Source organism: Alligator mississippiensis, chromosome 1, assembly GCF_030867095.1.
Source record: "Alligator mississippiensis isolate rAllMis1 chromosome 1, rAllMis1, whole genome shotgun sequence".
Lineage (NCBI taxonomy): Eukaryota > Metazoa > Chordata > Crocodylia > Alligatoridae > Alligator > Alligator mississippiensis.
In genome coordinates this window covers 233,212,072-233,230,870 of record NC_081824.1, presented here as the reverse complement: position 1 = coordinate 233,230,870, position 18,799 = coordinate 233,212,072, and positions in this window count along the sequence as shown.

The following is an 18,799-nucleotide window of genomic DNA, read 5'->3' as shown; positions in this document are numbered from 1 at the left end:
TTTGCTTGAGCAAAGACCATAAAGCCAGCAAAAGGCAAAATGGCCCCCCCTCAAGGGTGAGGCGATCTTTTATACTTTTTATAACAAAGCAAGACTATATGGTTAACAAAAAGCAATATTTGGGGCGGTGCTCTATAAATCTTTGTAACAGCATATTTTTATTAAGCTGAACTAGCACTTTTTAAAAGCTAAAAGTTAAGTAACAGTAACATTATGTTAGCAAAACCTTACACAGTAGAAGATACTTTTTAAGGACACAACCAGTAAGCTCAAACAATGGTTTCTCTGTCTTATCTTACTTTTAGCTGTAGCTGATTTTTTTTTTTTAGCACACAGACACAGATTCACTTTTTAACTCAGAAAATGCTTGTTGTAGTTAAAATGATTACTTGACACAAGCAAAGGCCTAGCTATCATTCTGCCTTGTGGTCAGCTGTATTACTAGGCCACAGGTCATGCCTTATATTCAGCTATAAAGCTAATATTTCTTAAAAATCCAAATTATTATAAACCTAATAATATGCTTTTAAAAAACTATTCTATTTCAAGACAATGACAAACCTGCAGACTATATGCAGGGCCCCAGAACCCCCCTGCACCGATCTCCTCGACAGCTGGCAGGCATTGTGGCCTCAGCAGGGGCCACCATCCCTGCAGCTGTCACCCCGCTGCACCTTAACGCACGCAGTGTCACCCATGGCACGAGTTTTGCTTGTCCGCAGCTTGAGGTGCAGTTCAGCCCAAACACCAATCTTCTTGAAACTTGGCAGGCTTTGTGGCCTCAGTAAGAGCTACCAGCCCTGCAGTTTTCACCTCCCTGTGGTGTGACACACAGCTGTGACATGAGTTTGGCTTTCAAGAATGTGGAGTACAGTTCCTCCCAAACCCCTATACTGATATTCTTCAAACTTGGCAGGTTTTGTGGCCTCAGTAGAGGCTACCATCCCTGCAAGTTTCATCCAAATCGGACAAGAAACAACAAAGTTATAGATATTTCATTGATTCCCCATTATACCCTATGGCTGGATCTCTGAGGCGGCTCCAAAGCTTTGGAGCCACTTTGGCCAGATTGAGGTGGAAACCCAGTCTGGAGCTCTGGATCGGATAGGCACTGCCAACTCGCGCAGGCCTACCAGTCAGGAGAACTTTGCCTGTGGGGAGCTGCCTGCAAGGGAATAGGCAGCTAAAGAAATAGGCCAGTAGGTCAGAGCCTAGCTTGCAGGGAGACTGCAAGAGCAGCAGACATAAGCTGCCATAGCAATCAGCCTTCAGGCCCTAGTGAGAAACCACTGTGGGGCTGGAGCACCATTTGACCAGGAGGGGGTGGCTTAGGCAGCATATAATCCCTGGGCCTGAGCCAGGTCAAGCAGGCTATTTTAGCAAATTGCAGAGTGAACAGCTTTTAGATGTAGGAAGGGTGCTCTGCTGGCTCTTGGAATCCCCTAACAATGAAAGTAAAGCATTGAAAGCACTCGAGAAGATACAACCCAGAGCAAGGGGAGGTATAGCTGCTCTGACAGTAAGCTGCTGTTGATGTTTGGACCCAGTGCAGGTTTAGTTTGCATTATAGCCAGTGTGTTTATTTCAGTTCATTTTGGGAGCTAGGGTTTGGGACTATTATGGGTGAGAGGAGATCCCAGTGGTACCCAGAGCAGGGCAGAAACAGGGCTAGGGAATCTAGTGCCCAGAGAAGGGCAGAGACAGGGCAGACAGAGTCAGAGCAGGTTCGTGGCCCAGAGCAGAGCAGAGTGGAGATGGGGACAGGAGGCCCAGGCAAGATGGGGCCAAGGGGCCTGGAGAAAGCCAAAGAAAGACAAGTAGTCAGCACCCAAACCAGAATGGAGATGGGCCCAGGGATGAAGTAACTGAGACACGAGCTGGTACCCAGAAGCCAGGTCCAGCACAACGTGCCCAGGCTAGATGTTCCAACTAGAGAGAAGGGACAAAGGCTGAGAAGGCTTCGGCCCAAACAAGGGAGAGATTGTACTGTAACATGTGTGAGGCAGGGGTGTGGCTATAGGGGAGGTTGATGGCAATGAATATCCCTTAAGGCTACAGGTGCCCTGGGAGGGCATGGATTGGCCAGCAGGGCTCACTTAGAATGAAGTCAGTGTTGAAATGGCACAGTCTGGGAGGGACCTATTGACCATCAGGGAAGTGATGGCTTACTCTGGGACCCATTAGGCAGCCTTCCTTTTCATCAGTTAAATACATCAAGGCATGGCAGGAGAGTGAGCAGGGGAGGGTACCTTAGAGCTGGAGCAGGGCAAGAGTTGTGTGATGATCACTAGGGTGTGTGAGCCCCTGGAGCCTGAACTTGCTACAGTAAGACAAATATATTATCTTGTTTTCTCCAAACTCAGCTCGTTAGTCTTTTACACAGAGTTGATTAATACCAAAAGCAGCAATCAATGTACAGGTGAAAGGTCTTGCTAGATTCACTAGGGGAAAAAAAAACCCTCTGATGAATGATTGCAGGAAGTTTGAACATTTGCAAAGGAGGATTAAACAATCCAACAGAAGTAAAGAAATTTGTCTTATTAGTAAAATGCTCTTCTCTTGCACAATCCTTGGAGATATCAAGGATATGTATATTACTGATTTTGGTAGCATTTCCAAATATCCTTGCGTCCTAGAAAATCCTATATTATCTTTAAGCACCAACCAGGAGTTTAGTTCTTTCCTCCTCCATCTCTGAATCAGTTGAGTTTGCATTTTTTCATTGAAATAATACTTCACTAAGTCAGCTTTCTTTCTCCACATCAGATTCTTATTCCAAATATGTAACCTCATTTCTACTCGAGGAAAAAAAAAACAAACCCAAAAAAACAGGCTGGCAATCCTCAAATTGGTTTGTAACACTTCTTTAATATTATACTAGATCAGGGGTGGGCAATTATTTTGGGTGGAGGGTCGCTTACTGAGTTTTGACAAGCCACTGAGGGCTGCATGACAGGCAGCCAGGGGCAGATAAATATAAATTTTCTACATTTTTTAGGGGCCCCGCGAGCCAGAGAGACTGGTCTGGTGGGCCGCATTCTGCCCATCCCTGTACTAGATATTGAAGACAGTGCTGAAGACTGGATTGGCAAGGCTTATCACAGGGGGGGGGCCAGGAGAGCCATTTGGCCCTGGCCTCTCATTCACAGAGGGCCTCAAATTTAGACATTTGATGTTATCTCCAAATGAGGTTATACATACAGACACAGAGATACACTGACAGGATTGAAAGGAGAAGAAAAAAGCTAGAAAAGCATTTGTTAAATAAAAAAAGACCATTTATTACAAATTATTGCATTGTATTTTGAGCCTCAAAAAATAGAACTGACCTGGTCCTCTCTCGACCTCTGAGAGGGCCTGTGAATTGGTGATAGTTTGCTCATAACCCTAACAGCTTTCCAAACCATAGCTGATGGAGGGGACCATGGCAGGGATGGAGAGAAGACACAAAGTGTCCTCTTCATCATTTTTGACCCATTTTGTGTCATCCAGGCTTCTGCTGATGCAAGCTGCTCTGTAATCACTTCACCCTTGCATCTGTGCTTATTTTCAGGAGGAATTAATAGAGTTTCATTACTGTCAGTGGGCCCACTCCGGAGAGTTAAGGTCTGACTGCAGGGTGGTGGGATGTGAGACTGCAGGATCTTTAGACATAACTGACCCAGCATTAGTTTAGCCTGATAGTAGTGAAGATTGGGTGGCAGGCGCTTTGGTGCAATCTAGACAAGAGAAGCACCCTTGGAAAACAGCTGGGTTGTTAGCTGATGCTCACATTTATGCCTCAACATATCTGCTGCTATCAGGACTTTTACTAGCTATATCAAAATATGCTAGGCTATGCCTGTATCTGTGGCAGTCATACTTCTGTCTGCAGCACAAGCACATCATAATGGCTGTGAGATCAGGTCCTGTGTCAGCAGCTTATGATTACTTCCATTTAGCAGGGAGGCCAGAGGACGCATGGAGAGTGGAGTAGGTTGCCCAGGGTTATGCTGCAAGTTTGTGGCACAGCCAAGAGTAATAACCAAAGCCTCTCAAGAAAGAACTCACTTTGGGGGGCAGATTCACAAATGGATTTAAGTGCTTCAATACTCACTGAACTTAATTGGGAAGGATTATAATTGCAGGGAATGAAGTCAGCTTGGATCTGGTCCTGCCAGCAGCGTAAGTTTGGGTGCCTAAGTAGGACTGAGGTGCCTTAAATCTCTTTTTTTGAATCTGGCTCTTAGTGTTTTGCTTCCAAAACTCACTCTGGGCACCCTAGATTTTCACTTGTCAGGCAAAGCAGGAACATCAGGGAGACAAAGCAGTGCTGCTACCAGTAGCCACAATGATAATGTAGCAAGGAAGACCTATGAAAGAGAGAGAAAATTAGCTCACAGGAGAGAAGCATGGACAGGCTGTCTGCTGAGGAGTTGAGGTCATGCAGAGTTTGCTTACTACAGCTGGTATAAACTGTTTCAGCTCTTTTGACTTCAGCTGGGGCTGGATCCAAGATTTGGTAAATAGGGGTGCAGCAGCAACAAACTCTGCTGCAGGTGTGACTGCGACCGGTTCCCAGACTCCTTCCCCTTCCTCACTGATTGGTGCAGGGCAGACCCTGCAGTACGAACTTCCAGAGACTTTTTAAAGTCCTTGGAGCAGATAAGTCCCCACCAGTTCTCCATGCTCAGTCATGTCCTCTCTCTCCCCTTTTCTCCTTCTTCCACTCCCTGTTGTCCCTGAGGCCAGGGAAGCTTCAGAGCTATTCCTGCCTACTCCAGCTGGGCTGCAAGGGTGCTGGGTTCAGCTGGGAGTGACAGCAACAGTGGTGATGGGGGGGGAGGAGGAGGGGGCTCACTCGCTTCACCCTGCCCCATTCCTGCTGGGAGCAGGTGCAGGGAGGAGAAACATCCCCCTGCCCATTGCAGCTACTTCTTCCACTGTCCCAGGTGAGCCCAGCCCCAAGGCAGTCCAGCTAGAGTGGATATGAGCTGCTTTGAAGCTTCCCCCACCTCCAGGGCACAGGAAAGCAGCACGAGGGTGGAGGGGAGGTAAGGCGGGGGAAGGGAGGAAGGAAAGTGGGGAAGGGACATGTGTCTGAGCATGAAGGGGAAATGAGGGGACATTCTCACCTGCTTTGGGGTCCCTGGAGATTCCTGAGGTGTGGTCCAGTCTGAAGGACAGGGGAGGGGGTGCAGCCACTGTAACCACTCTGGATCTGCACCTGACTTCAGTACAGCTGGGCCAGGTTTACATCAGCTGAAGTTCAAGGTTTATTTCCCCCATATTTGTTGCATAAAATACATTTTTATTTTACATTCTCAGGGTTTTGTCATCTCTGATATCCCACAGAGGGCTGAAATTTCAGGCCCTCATGCTCGCTTATTTTTGCAGACATCGTGTGAAAAACATTTTAGATGATTGAATGGGAAATGATAGAAAAACTCCCCAAACAAACAGATTATGTTCCACCTATTGGGTATCTTAGGTTCCTAAGTGCAATTCTATTCCACCCTGTTTGAGTCCCTGCAAATCCATTACTGCATCTATTTCTGTAATAGGCCATCATTTGACTGTTAAGAATGAGTCACAAAAAAGCAGGGAGGAATAGAAGGGTTCAGTCATCTTTTGCATTACCTGTTTTTCAGGGCCTCAAGTAGGCTGAAATACAATCACACTTAAGCAACTAAATCCATTTATGTGCCTAATAGGTGGAATAAATCTGGTCATGAGTCTCTTAAGAAAAATGGGCATCTGAAGAGCATGAAAACCTTTCAGTGAAAGGTTTTTTAACAATGCAATGGTTAGCAGTAGTGGGCGGCTTATTGACATGAGCGGAATTCATGAAATAGACAAGTGAGGTCATTCATGTTATATTTTAAGCTTTTCTTTGTCTTTAAAACTTTTCTCATGTCCAGTCTAAATGGACTTGTTTACTCTCAGTTGAGAGCGAGTGTTCATGTTCCAAACCAAACATTTTACTCTGAAAATTATGTCTCTCCAATGTTTCACATCTATGCTACAAGAGAAGCCATAACTATATGGTCCAAACTCAATATTCCAAGCTTAGTTATTTCCTTGCAATAATAATCTTTATATTGAACCACAATAAGTTTCCAAAATGGGCCTACATTTCTTAAATCATCCCAGAATTCCTTGGGTTTCTTTTTAATTTGAAATATTCAGTCCCTTGAATGGTATGCATTGCTTATAGGAAACACCCATGCACAAAAGCATGCAAGAAGGATACCTTTGTGTGTCTCCTGAGGTCTGTCATCAGGGGTCACTGTTCAGAAGCAGTGGAAGAGTTTAGGGGGAAAGGGTTTAAAGTTTCCTCTCTCACCTGTTTAGGACTGCAGGCGCTAGCTCCACTGACTTCAGTGAATTTAGTTCTCACTTACACCAGCATATGAAAGAGCAGAATGAGTTCCCAGCAAGGTAAGAATTAGTCTGACCATCTGGTTTTTGCAGAGCCAGATGGAGAAGGAATGAATCGCTTGTCACTGTTCCATCTAAAACCACACAGGATGTGCTCCATTTCTCGCTTTTAATTTGAGACATGAGGCTCCTGCACAAAGCAGGCAGAGAAGAAAGACTTCTGCTTTGATGAGGTGTGTAAAAGCAATGGTGATGAGGAGGCCTGTGGGGATAACTTCAGAAACTCATGCAGAGTTTTCAGATAGTGATGTTATTAAGCCTGGAGGAGGCTTAGAACTGTCAATAAGCTCCTTCCAAAAAAATATAAGCCAGCATTTTCACATTTGGGTGCCCAAGAACAGGTTCTTGGGTCCTGACTGAAAGCTCACTGAAGCCATTGGAAACATTCAGTGGTCTTTGGGTTGAACCCTTCCAACCACAATGAAGGTGTTAGGTTGGGAATTTCACAGCAACTTAAGGGAGATGGGTCCTTCAGTCCTGCTGAATTTCAATGATAGCAATGGCTTCGACCCCTTTGAAAAATTCCATCCCTCAGTGACAAAGAGCTTTTTTAGCAGTGTTTATTGCTGGCAGCTCCCATCAAAGTTAATGAAAGCTTGGCACCAGTGTGAACCACTACCCTGCTTCTGTGCTGATGGAGGCGCCCTACAATTGGATACCAATGTTTGATAATATAGACTGCTGCCTTTGTGTTCTCAGACCCTTTTGTTTTCCTAAGAGGAGACTCCAGCTGGAGTACAATTTCCAACGCACTTCCAAGCAGCCTGGGATGGAGTCATAGAATCCTAGAATTGAAGGACCAGAAAGGACCTGCAAGATCATCAAGTCCAGTCCTCTGCCATGGGCAGGAAGTTAATGGGGTCAAATGAGCTCAACAAGGTGCTTATCCAGCCATATCTTGAACACCTCCAAGGATGGTGACCACACTACCTCTGCTGGGAGTGTGTTCCAGATTCTGGTAACCCTGCAGAAATTAATTTTTCTTATATCCAGCCTAAATTTTACCTGTATTAGCTTGTGCCCTTTGGTCCTTGTCCTCCCTTGAGGTGCCTTCCTAAAGAATTGCTCCCCTAGATCTTGATATTTACCCCTGATGTACTTGTAGGCGACTATCGAGTTACCTCTTAGACTGAACAGGCCCAGTTCCTGGAGTCTCTCTTCATAGGGCCTATTGTCCAAGCCCCTAATCATATGGGTGGCCCTTTTTTCTACCCTCTTGAGCTTATCCACATTCTTCCTGAAGTGTGGTGCCTAGAATTGGACACAGTACTTCAGCTTTGACCTCACCAATGCCGAATAGAGAGGGAAGAGCACCTCTCTGGATCTATTGGCCTGGATCTATTGGCCACACACCGGCTGATGCACGCCAGAGTTCTATTTGCTCTGCTGGCAACCTCATTACACTGTTGGCTCATGTCCATCTTCTGGTCATTTGTGAACCCCAGGTCCCATTAAGATGCTGTGCCAGCCAGTGTACCACCACAGATGAAGAACCCTGCACTTCTCCTTGTAAAACCTCATCTGATCCTATTCTGCTCATACAACTAGTTTGTCAAAGTCGTTCTGGATCCTTACCCTATCCTCTGATGTGCGAGCATTTCCCCACAGCTTAGTATCATCTGCAAACTTAATCATTAAGCTTTCCACTCCCTCATCCAAGTCATTAATAAATATTGTAAAGATCATGGGTCCAAGCACAGATCCCTGGAGGACACCACTGGAGATGGCCCTCCAGGGTTAGGCCATCCCATCGATTACAACTCTCTGGGATCAGCCTCTAAGACAGTTGTCCACCCACCTCACTTTAGACTGGTCCAGCCCAGCACCCTTCAATTTAGTTGAGAGAATCTCATGGGAAACAGAATCAAAGGCTTTACTGAAGTCCAGGTAAATGACATCAACCTCATGTCCCTCATCCAGATGGTTAGTTACCTGGTCACAGAAGGTCACTAGGTTTGTCAGGTATGATCTATCCTCAACAAAGCCATGCTGGTTACCACTTGATGCCTAATCAGTTGCCAGCTTGTAATTGATGGCCTCCTTAACAAATTTTTCAAAAATTCTTCACAGGAATTAAGTCAGACTGACCAGTCTGTAGGTTGCATGGTCATCCCTCTTCCCTTTCTTGAAGATAGGTACCACGTTGACCCTCTTCCAGTTGTCTGGGACCACTCCCGAATTCCATGACTCTTCCAACAACTTTACCAGTGGCCCTGCTATAAGCTCAGCCAGTTCTTTTAGGACTCTTGAATGCAGGTCATCTGGTTCAGCAAACTTGAAAATGTCCAGGTGTTGTAGGAGTTCCCTCACCTGTTTGGGACTGATTTCATGTAGTCTGTTATCTTCCCCATATACCCCAGGCCTGTGGACAGGTAAATAGCCTCTGTTTGATTTCAGAAATATTGATATAAAGTATGTATTTAGGAGCTCTTCCTTTTTGTGGGGAACAACCGTTGGCTGCCCTTCCATATTCAGTAGGGGTCCCACAGTGGAGCCCAATTTTTTTTCTTCCTCCCTATGTATCTATAGGACTTTTTGTTGTCCTTTATTTCAGTTGCCAGCTTGATCTCCATGCCTGCCTTGGCTTTCTGTGTTTCATACATGCAGACCCTGGCAATATAAGTGCACTCCTATCTGGTTGCTGAGCCATTCTTCCATTGCTTGTAAGGCTCTTTTTTCTATTTCAATAGTTCCTTAATAACTTTGTTGAGCCATGAAGGTCTCTTGGCTCCTTTCCCGCTTTTTGTCTGCATAGGGACGGCCTCTTTTTGGGCAGTGAGAATTGCCCCCTTAAGTAAGCACCACCATTCCTAAACTACCAAATCATCCAGTCACTGGTCTCAGAGGGCCTCTCCAACTAAGCTCCTGAATTTGTCAAAGTCTGCCCTTCTGAAGTCTAGGACTTCTGTTCTACTAACTGATTTCCCAACCTTTTGGTGGATGGTGAACCTAATCAAATCATGATCACTGTCACCCAGAGTACCTGCCTATCATGTTCCTCCCCTTTGGTCAGTGCTAAGTCCAGAGTGGCCTTACCCCTAGTAGGCCCTTCCACAACCTTTCAGGAACAGATCATTTATAGATGCCAAGAAGTTGGCTGACCTGCTGGAGCTGGCTGAATGGTCCTCTCAACAGATGTCAGGTTAGTTGAAGTCACCCATGACAATCATATCTTTAGTGCTGGCTGCCTCAGTCAGTTCCTCAGAGAATGCCTGATTCCTCTCCTCTTCCTGCGAGGGAGGCCTGTAGTAGACTCTCACCATCAGGTCTCCCTCTCCTGATCCCTCTTGTATCTTTACGCAGAGTGTCTCATGGGACCCTTCCCTGCTATCAGACATGACCTGCAGGATGAGGTACCACTGTTTCACATAGAGGGCCACACCTCCTCCCTTCTTCCCAACCTGATTCATCCTATAAAGCCTATAGCCATCGATATCCAGTGCCCAATTATATGTGTCATCCCACCAGATCTCTGTCAACTGAATGAGATCAAATTCCTTGTCTACCAGAAGGAGTGCCAGTTTCTCCTGTTTATTTCCCATGCTTCTGGCATTCCCATAAAGACACCTGAGTTCTCCCCTAGTCACCTCAGGTTTTCTGCCACGCTGCCAGTGTCTCAGGACATTAGTACCTATTTGGATCTCCATTACATGAATGCCCTCCCCTTTGTCATCATGGCTAGAGGATTCATGTACAGCTGTAGAACTTTCCCCCTCATCGCCCCCAGATGTGCCTCTCCTCCTGCCCACGGAAGCTGAGTGGGAAAAATTCTCTCTCCCCTCCTTGGTATTTTCTGGTTTGTCTCCCTCTATTTCAGGTGCAGTCTCTGAATCTACAGCATTAGCAACATAAGAAGCTTCTTAATTTCTCAGTGACCTTGCAGTGTGGTGTTGGACAGAACAGTAGAAACTGACAACAGAGAAAATAGATCCCTTGAACCAAGATTGATCCACAGCACATCACCCAGTGTTCGCTCCAGTGTGACACACGCATTCCTCAGCAGCAATTTTCCTTGGCTGACAAAGGAGCTGTGTAACAGTGATATTTTTATGTGCCCCAAATCTGTGGTTTATGGTAATTGCTGACAGTTCTGTTAACAGTAACAAGCCATCATTTAGTTGAAAACTTGTCACTATGGAGTGACAAGCACAGTGCTGGCTAGATATTCTGGGTACAGAGATGCTACACAGCAGTTCCAAATAACCAATGAAATATAATTTTAAAATAGATTCCTAAAATAGTGCATTAATTGACCTCTCCTGAGTACTATATTCATCTCATCCTAACTGGTTTTATACCCCCCCCCACCCTCCTCAATCTATCTAACAACACTTACCTACATAGAAGGATTTGATGTAAAATTTACTTATAAAAAGTCATTAAGCTCCTGCAGCAGCTTTCAAATTATGTTATGCTATCTCCCAAGGAAAGCAGTTTGAACTGCAGCACTCAGGACTTAATATAATTATATAGAGGAAGACTCTTAAAATGTATTGAATTCTTTTTTTGCATGAAAGTTTGCATGAGAAAAAGATCATATGGAAAGACCCTACATTCTCTCCAGCATATGTAGGCAGAAATGGATAGAGACCATCAGCTAAATATCACTGAGTGCTCATCATGTCTTATTGCACGTATCACTGTTATATTCAGGTGTATTCCCACTTCCATTATATAAACCTGCTACTTCAGCTACCAGTCACTTTCTCACACCAAGTCCTTTTGGGCTGAAATTTTCCAGGCTGGACAGAACTGGATTTTAATAGGAAAAATTCAGTAAAATCTCTTTAGGTATTTGTGGTAGGGAATGTTGGAAAAATGTATTTTCCCAAATCAGGATATTATACGCACCTTTAGTTCAATGATGCTTGAAGAGAGATTGTGCAGTCATGGCTCATTTCATAGATCTCAAGGAGGTCTAATGAAAAACCTGTCTCAGAGATTTTCATTTTTGTATTTTTGAGTTATAAACAATCTAACCTTTCTCAGCTAATCCTAATAGATTTATTTTTAAAGCAACTCTTTTAACTAGTTTTAGAGTACTGAGATTTCAAACATGTTCAGCAAAACTGTTTTTGAAGGTATTGTTATACTATACTTTACTTACTTTGCAGTGGGTGTGTCTATGCAAGGCTAAACTTAATGTGTCTTTGTTCAAGGTGCATTAGGGCAATGTAGGTGTGTGTCTAAGCATAGATGTGCTAAGGCACATTAAATTTAGGCTGGCATAGCTAAGTTGCATTAGCCTATGTGTAGCCATGCTAATGGCCATTAGTGCGGTGTGTGTCCATTGATGCACACTGCGTTGATGCACATTGTCTACACGTGGGCTAATGCAACTTAGCTACACCAGCCTAAATTTGATACTTGAGATTAGCTTAAATTCACCATTTTTAAAGTGCATTAATGGCACATGTCCATATGTGTGCACCATTAATGCACCTTAAAAAATGGTGATTTTATGTTAATCCCTCTTAAAAGAACCATGCATAGAGAAGCCCAGTATGTGGGACTATGAAGGACTTTGGGTTTGCATGGTCACATTTGTAAGTATCAGTTCCCACAGAATTCAGGGCACTGCAGGGTTCAGGCTTTCAAAACATGCCAGATGACTGAGGGCTATTGGTTTTCAGTGGGGGCTGCAAAACCAAATGCTGGCATATGGTGGCAAGAATGATTAGGATGTCTTTCTGCTCCTCCAGAAGTGCAAGCTCAAACCCTACTCTAGACTTGTGCTGAAGGCTGCCCTCAGTTGACCCCCTTTAAATAGGTGTACCTGGTCATTCAGGCTGCAGAGCTTAAGGCCTCTGATTGTGATGCCAGTTGCATCAGTGCCTTATAGACCACTGTCTGTAGACACTGGAGCACCGTAATCATTAGATGAGGGGGGTGCTTCAACCTTCAGCCCAGCCCACATCTCCATGTTATCCAGCCTGTGGGGCTTCCCACAGGTCTGGAAATTTGGTGGCAGGGGAGTGGTAGCACTGCTCCCCTGCTGCCAAATCTAAAGACCCATAGGGACCTGTAGGCCGTGCACATTGGATCTAGCATTTGATCCCAGTGCAAAGGGCTGGCCTGGGTGGAGGTGGTGCTGGGTCCCAGGACATTCTGGTGTATATGTTGGGGGGGGGGGCAGGAGAGGGTGGCACCATGCTCCGAAGACACAATTCTGATGTGCAGGGGACAAGAGGGGGCAGTGCTGAGTCCTTAAGACCTAATCCTGATGGGAGAGGGAGGTGCTAGCTCTAGGGCTCTATTTGGCCCATAGACGGGCCCTGTCCCATGCATCTGGCTCTCGGGGCCAAAAAGTTGCACATTACTGCATTAGACTGAACTTCTGGGCTAGGGACAGAAATTACACATAAACTGGTATAAGTGATTGGAAACCAGCTCAAATCTGTAACACAACAGAAGTTCAGTGCACATAAACTGCTTTAAAATGTCTAAAACTAGTTTAAGGTAATAAAGCTGGGTAGATATAGTACCAGACTTGGCTGCTTTAGGTTAAATCAGATTATTAAACTTCTGTCCCAGATCCTCTCCCGAGTCAAGTTAACTCAGTCCTGCAGCATCCTAGGATGCTTTGCACCTCCCCACCACCCCCCTTGCAGGATGGATGGGCTAGCCTTGGCTCAAGCTGTCTGCTTCAGTCAAGCAGGGAGGCATGCTCTAGTATCTCCTGGCTTCTGTCCTGGGCTACTGAAGGAATGTGGCTGCATTCCCAGAATCAAAAGTGAACATTTGTTCATTTGCTTATTGGTTCAACCTATGTGGCTTAGACTAACCTCGAAGATTGAATTGATTCAGCCTTGGGTTTTTTGACTGTCTGTGCTTAGCTCTGCTGTGCGACAGATTTGAACTGGTTTGTGTGTAATTTCTGTCTCTAGCCCTAGAGCTCAAAATATATGTGAAGTCCTTTGGGCCATTTAAGCACAGGGCTTAGCTGGAAGCAAGGCAATGCCCCATCAGGAATACTTTGACCTGGAGCATCCTTCTACATTACATCATTGTGGCCTGGTCCGCCCAACTGAGTTTCCTCTGCATCCCCTGGCTTGTTGGGGACACTGGAGTCTTGACCTGCTCTGTTTTGACAAAATGCATGCTGCATTATGGCTATATCTTTTTACTTTCTCTGGCTCTGTACATATCAAAATGTCTGCAGGTAAAGCAGTAGAATCATAACCCCGACATATAGAAACATTAAAAATACAAAGCACAAATATGAACCTCCCTTTGAGCAGCTGATACCTTGTGTGCTTCTTGAACAGTTCCAGAAATGACGTATTCTATAATGGCACAGAAGAATAAGAACGATAGCACTTTTTTAACACTGGCTTCACTAGACCTATGCAATGATCAGTGAAGCCATATTTAAAAGAAAAGAAGACGTATTCATAGAACCATAGGGCTGACAAAGGACCCAAACAGTCATGTAATCCAAGCCCCTGGATTTCTAGCTCTTCTTTACCTCTTTGTCATCAGCAGTCTGACACATCTGTCCCCAAATTGTGTTACCATGAAGAATGAGTTAGAATCTGTTTGTACTCTGTAGCTGCAGGAAGGTAGAGAAGATATGCACCTTTATAGATGAACTACATAAGATATATATAGAGACAACACACAGGCTTTCGTGGGCTGAAGCTCACTTCATTGGATGCTTGAAAGGACAAGCAGAAAGCAAAGTATAAGAAGGAGAGAGAAGTTAGAATACAAAAGACAAGGGGTGGGTGGAGGTGGGGGGGGAGAGGAGGAGGAGAGGGCAGTGCTTAGTGAGACAAACAAACAAGCATTAAGCCCATAGGAACAAAGTGGGTCACAAAAAGTAATCCAGGTAATGAGATAAGTATCCATAGTCCCAACTCCCTTTTTAAACCATATTTAACACAATCCAGTTTGTGGATGATTTCTTGTCCTGCAGTTTTCCGTTCAAAGTGTTTTTTAAATTTTTTCTTCCTGAGAACAGCAATCCTGAGTTCAGCAATGAAGTGTCCAGGGAGGCTGAAGTGTTCTGCCACAGGCTTGTTTGCCTTTTTGCAGTGGATTAACTTTTGTGACCTCTTTTTTCCCTATGGGTTTAATGTTTGGTTCCTTGTTTCTCTCAGCTGAGGCTAGCCCCTACACATCCCTGCTGGGGTGGGCAGAAGTGGCTATAGTGCTTCCCTGCCTGCTCAGGACAGCAGGGAAAGCAGCAGTGGCAGGCAGGAAAGGGGAGGCAAAGCGTTTCTGGGCACAAAGCGGGAAGGAAGGGGGAATTTTCACCTGCTTTGGGGACTTCTAAGAAGTCCCTGGAGGTTTCCCCACCACCTGTATTTGGGGGGGGGGGGGGGGGGAATTGAGGCTGATAGCACAAGGGTGCATCCCTGTAATGCCAGGTGCTTCTTCTACACCCCCTTTTGGGAAATCCAGGATTTTAGAAAGTCCTCTTTCTAAAATAACATACTGCATATTTGTCTTCCTTAACGTACAAGGAAGCCTGCCTTTTTATTATTAAATGACTTTCGGACTCTTTAGAAAAATATTTTTTTTAAAAAACACTGGCATCAATATTGAAAGATCCTTGTAATCAGTGCAGCTCTAGTGATTTCTAGCTAAACAAGTTTACTTCTGCTGAGAATCTAGTCCCAAACTCGATGCATAAAAGTCAATATGCTATATTTTTTCTGGGGCTGGTAAGTTTCTAGAAGTAGAAATGTTTTCAGCTATAACTTTTAATGCCCCCCACTGCATTCCCCCCCCTCCCCCAACTTCCCTCCATCTTTTTTGCAATTGGTAGAAAATGTTCCTGCTTATTTCTGGGGGAGTTGGATTGGAGCTGAACAGATCTGATCAGCATAAGATTACTCTATAAAATTAGTAATTTGTAGAAGCACCCTCAGAAATATAGAAACTTGTGAGCTCTTTGCACAGTGGTGCTACTGAGGGTTGGCATCATTACTGCAGCTGAATTTCTGGTAGGTTTTTGTTTTTTATTCAGCACTATTTCAAGTGCTGAGAGAGTGCTGCACTTTGGTCAGTAATGTGAAAACCAGAGCACTGCAACATTGTATTTCAAAATAACAACAGCCAGAGGGGTAACAGAGCAGCTACTGGCGTTTGTATATGTGACAGGGCTTTAATCCCCAAGGTTTTATTCTATACCCCCTAAATTGAAACAGTGGGGCACAGAATAAGTTTCAATTTTTCTGTCATGCTATGGCGAGGAGCCCAATCCTTTGTGTTTTGTTTTATTGGAGCCAAAGGTTGTCTGTGGCCAGGGGGTGAGTTGCCGGCAGACTGAGCAGCCCCTGAGCTGCAGGAGGCCCTGGTCCTTCCCTCTGTGGCAGTGCCCCCTGGCGCTGCCCAGGTGGGTGGCCAGCAGGCCAGGTGCTGCCCCAGCTCAGAGGCAGCACTCAGCCCAATCCAGCTGTTTCCCAAACCTGCTCAGGGAGCAGTGCCTGGCTGGCTTCCAGTGGGTGGGCTTGGGGAATAATTGGATTGAGCTGGGTGATGCCTCTGAGCTGGGGCAGCACCCAGCCTACTCGCAGCCCACCTGGGTGGCCCCAGGGGGCACCGCTGTTATCACAGAGGGAAAGACTTGGTTCCCCCATAGCTCAGGGGCTGCTTGGCCTGCTTGCAGCTCACCACCCCAGCAGAGGGAGAGGCAGGAAGTCTCTGCCAAAAAAAGGATTGGGTCCCTTGCTGCTTCTGCCTTCAGCAGGCATCTTTTTTTCTGTGAAGCCTGCATGCCTCTCCCAGGGCCAGAGGGTGAGGTGACAGCTGCATTGTTGCAATTTGCAATAATGCAAAGTCATTTAAAACCTCCCAAAGTCTTGCCTGTGTACACTGTGATGCCATTAAGCCGCACACAGTGACATTTTTTTTGCCACATATACATGTTAATGGCATCATGTGTACAAACGCCCTAGATACCTGGGGCAGTGGGTCACATGGAGGCAGCAGTGACTTCTGGCTGCTGCCATGAAGCCAGTAGGATTGTGTGATTGTGATATTTTTCTGCTCCTCCCCCCTACCTAAGTCAGTCAGTGCTTGGGGCAGCTGTCCTGGGTGCCCCGCTCTTGTTACACTATGATATCAACAGTGCCTTGTTACAAATTTATTTCTTAGTTAATGAGATCTATGATAAAACCAAATCTAGAAACATTTTTTTTTTATTGGGATAATTAAACCAGTTTGGAGTGGTGATGTTTTTACTGGCATGCTAAAAAAACCCAAGCTTGGACACAACCATAAGAGTATGAAGGTACCTTCTGCCAATTTTTCTTATTCCCCTGTACACAAAGAAATGGATCTGGCAGCCTAAGTTCATTTGCCTCAGTATAATAGCATCAATATTAAGGGTGGCTGTACCATTAACACTGTACTAGGAGAGGTAAAGTGATACAATTTTAGCAGTATGCAGAAAAATCTGTTTAGTTTTCCAGACTCCTTTCAATGCTTGAATACCTGTTATTTTTTTAATTCACACTCTGCCAAGGCTTTCTGATGTAGTAGTTTCTGCATTTCCTGGACAAATCCAAGTAAAAAAACCCCAAAAACAATGGAAAAAAATCAATTTTCTTTCTCCAGGCAAAAAGCTTCAAAACTATTCTAGCTATAGATCACTGCAAAGTGACCCCAACAGCTGTAGGCAGGGTATTTCCAATCTTTTTTCTCAGTCCTAGGTTTCAGAAATATTTGATTCCTTCAACCATTAGCCAGTAATAGTATTCTTAATCTCACTTGCTCTGGAATTATGTGAGAGGGTGCCAGGGCCACAGGACTCAAAGCACTGATAGATTTTTTGTGTCAAAAGTGACAGGTAGGGGTATATCTGAGAGCAGCCTTGAAGCCAGTGCAGCTGATGGAGCTGGGGGATATGGGGGAGAGGGAACTGTGCTTCTTGTAATTAAGTACAGGCAGATTGGTCCTATAAAATGCAACTGCTGCAGTTTCTGAACAGCTTCCGGGTATCCCCATACAGAGACAGTGCAAAAATTCAGCCTGAAAGGCAGGGTTGAACAATTATTTGGGCCCACAGGCTACACATGGAGGTTTGTTGAGCTGTTGTGAGCTGGGTCAGTACCCCTCCATGCAGCAGCTCACCAAACCCTGCTATATGGGTTGGAGCTGTTGGCGGGAGGGGAGTGGTGTTTGGGAGTGGGACAGGTGAACAAAGCCAGGATCATGGAGCCTGTGGCTGAGCTGCAATCTGCTCCCTGCATGCCCCTGCCCACAGAACTGGTTCCCATTGCAGGAATGTGTGGGCAGCAGATCACAGTTCTGCCCCAGGCCCCAGCCCCACTGTAACACCTTGTGACCCCAGGGTCTCCATGGAGAGTGGATCCACATGGGCAGGTCGTGTGGCCAAGCTGATGGGATGGGGCTGTGGGCAGGTGGGGAGTTGCACCTGGGCCTGGGTCCAGGATCTTGAGGTGGTGACAGTGTGGGCCCAGGGCTAGGGCAGAGCTGTGATCTGCTCCCCACATGCCCCCACCTGTGGAACCCATGCCCATCACAGGGGTGTGTGGGCAGTGGATTGCAGTTCTGCTGAGAGCCCTGGCCTCATGTTGTCACTGCCCCAAGATCCTGGGCTTCCTCAGCCCCACCTACCCTTATTTTTGCCTTTCACCACTCCTCACCTGCCCACAGCCGCATCCAATTCACCTGGCCATGCATCTTGTGTACATGGGTCCTGCCCCCAGTGGTGGGTGTGGGGAAGACAGGTCAGGTGCCCTGGAAGTGTGGCCAGGTCTGATGGCAGTGCCAGGTGGAAGGAGGCTGCTGGGCCTGATGGGAAATGGAGTCCAGCTGCTGCACCACCCCAGTCCCACTGCATGCTCAGGGGTAGCAGGACTGGCCACATGTGCCATGGCCCAGGCTGCCCCCTGCACCTGGGCTAGGCAGGACTGAGGGACCTGCCAGAGGCCAGACAAAATTCCTCAGTGGACTGGATTTGGCCCCCAGATCTGGTCATGGAGTCCATGATGTTGGATCTAGGATGATCATGCTACCATCCCTGCCCCAGCATGGAGAGCCCTGCTCCAGGGACTCCTCCCTGGTGGAGACATCCCCAATAGTCCCATGGGGGAGTGATGGGGGCTGGATGGCAGCGGTAGGGGAACTCTCCACACCGCACATTGATTGGGAGACACTGGGGTGCGGGAGAGACCCAGAATAGGAGATATGGCATGTAGGAGCCACTAACCCATGGTCCAAGAAGCCAAGAAGGTGTCCGGTAGGGCCTGCTTTAGAGACCATGATTGCAGGAGGGGACGGGGATCAGGCTGCCTGAGACTCACTGCCAGCCCTGGCATTGATTCAGCCTGCCTTCCAGGGCCAACTCACTACCCCCAGCTGCTGGCAGTCATTGGCATAGGTGCAGGGCCCCAAAGAGAGTGGG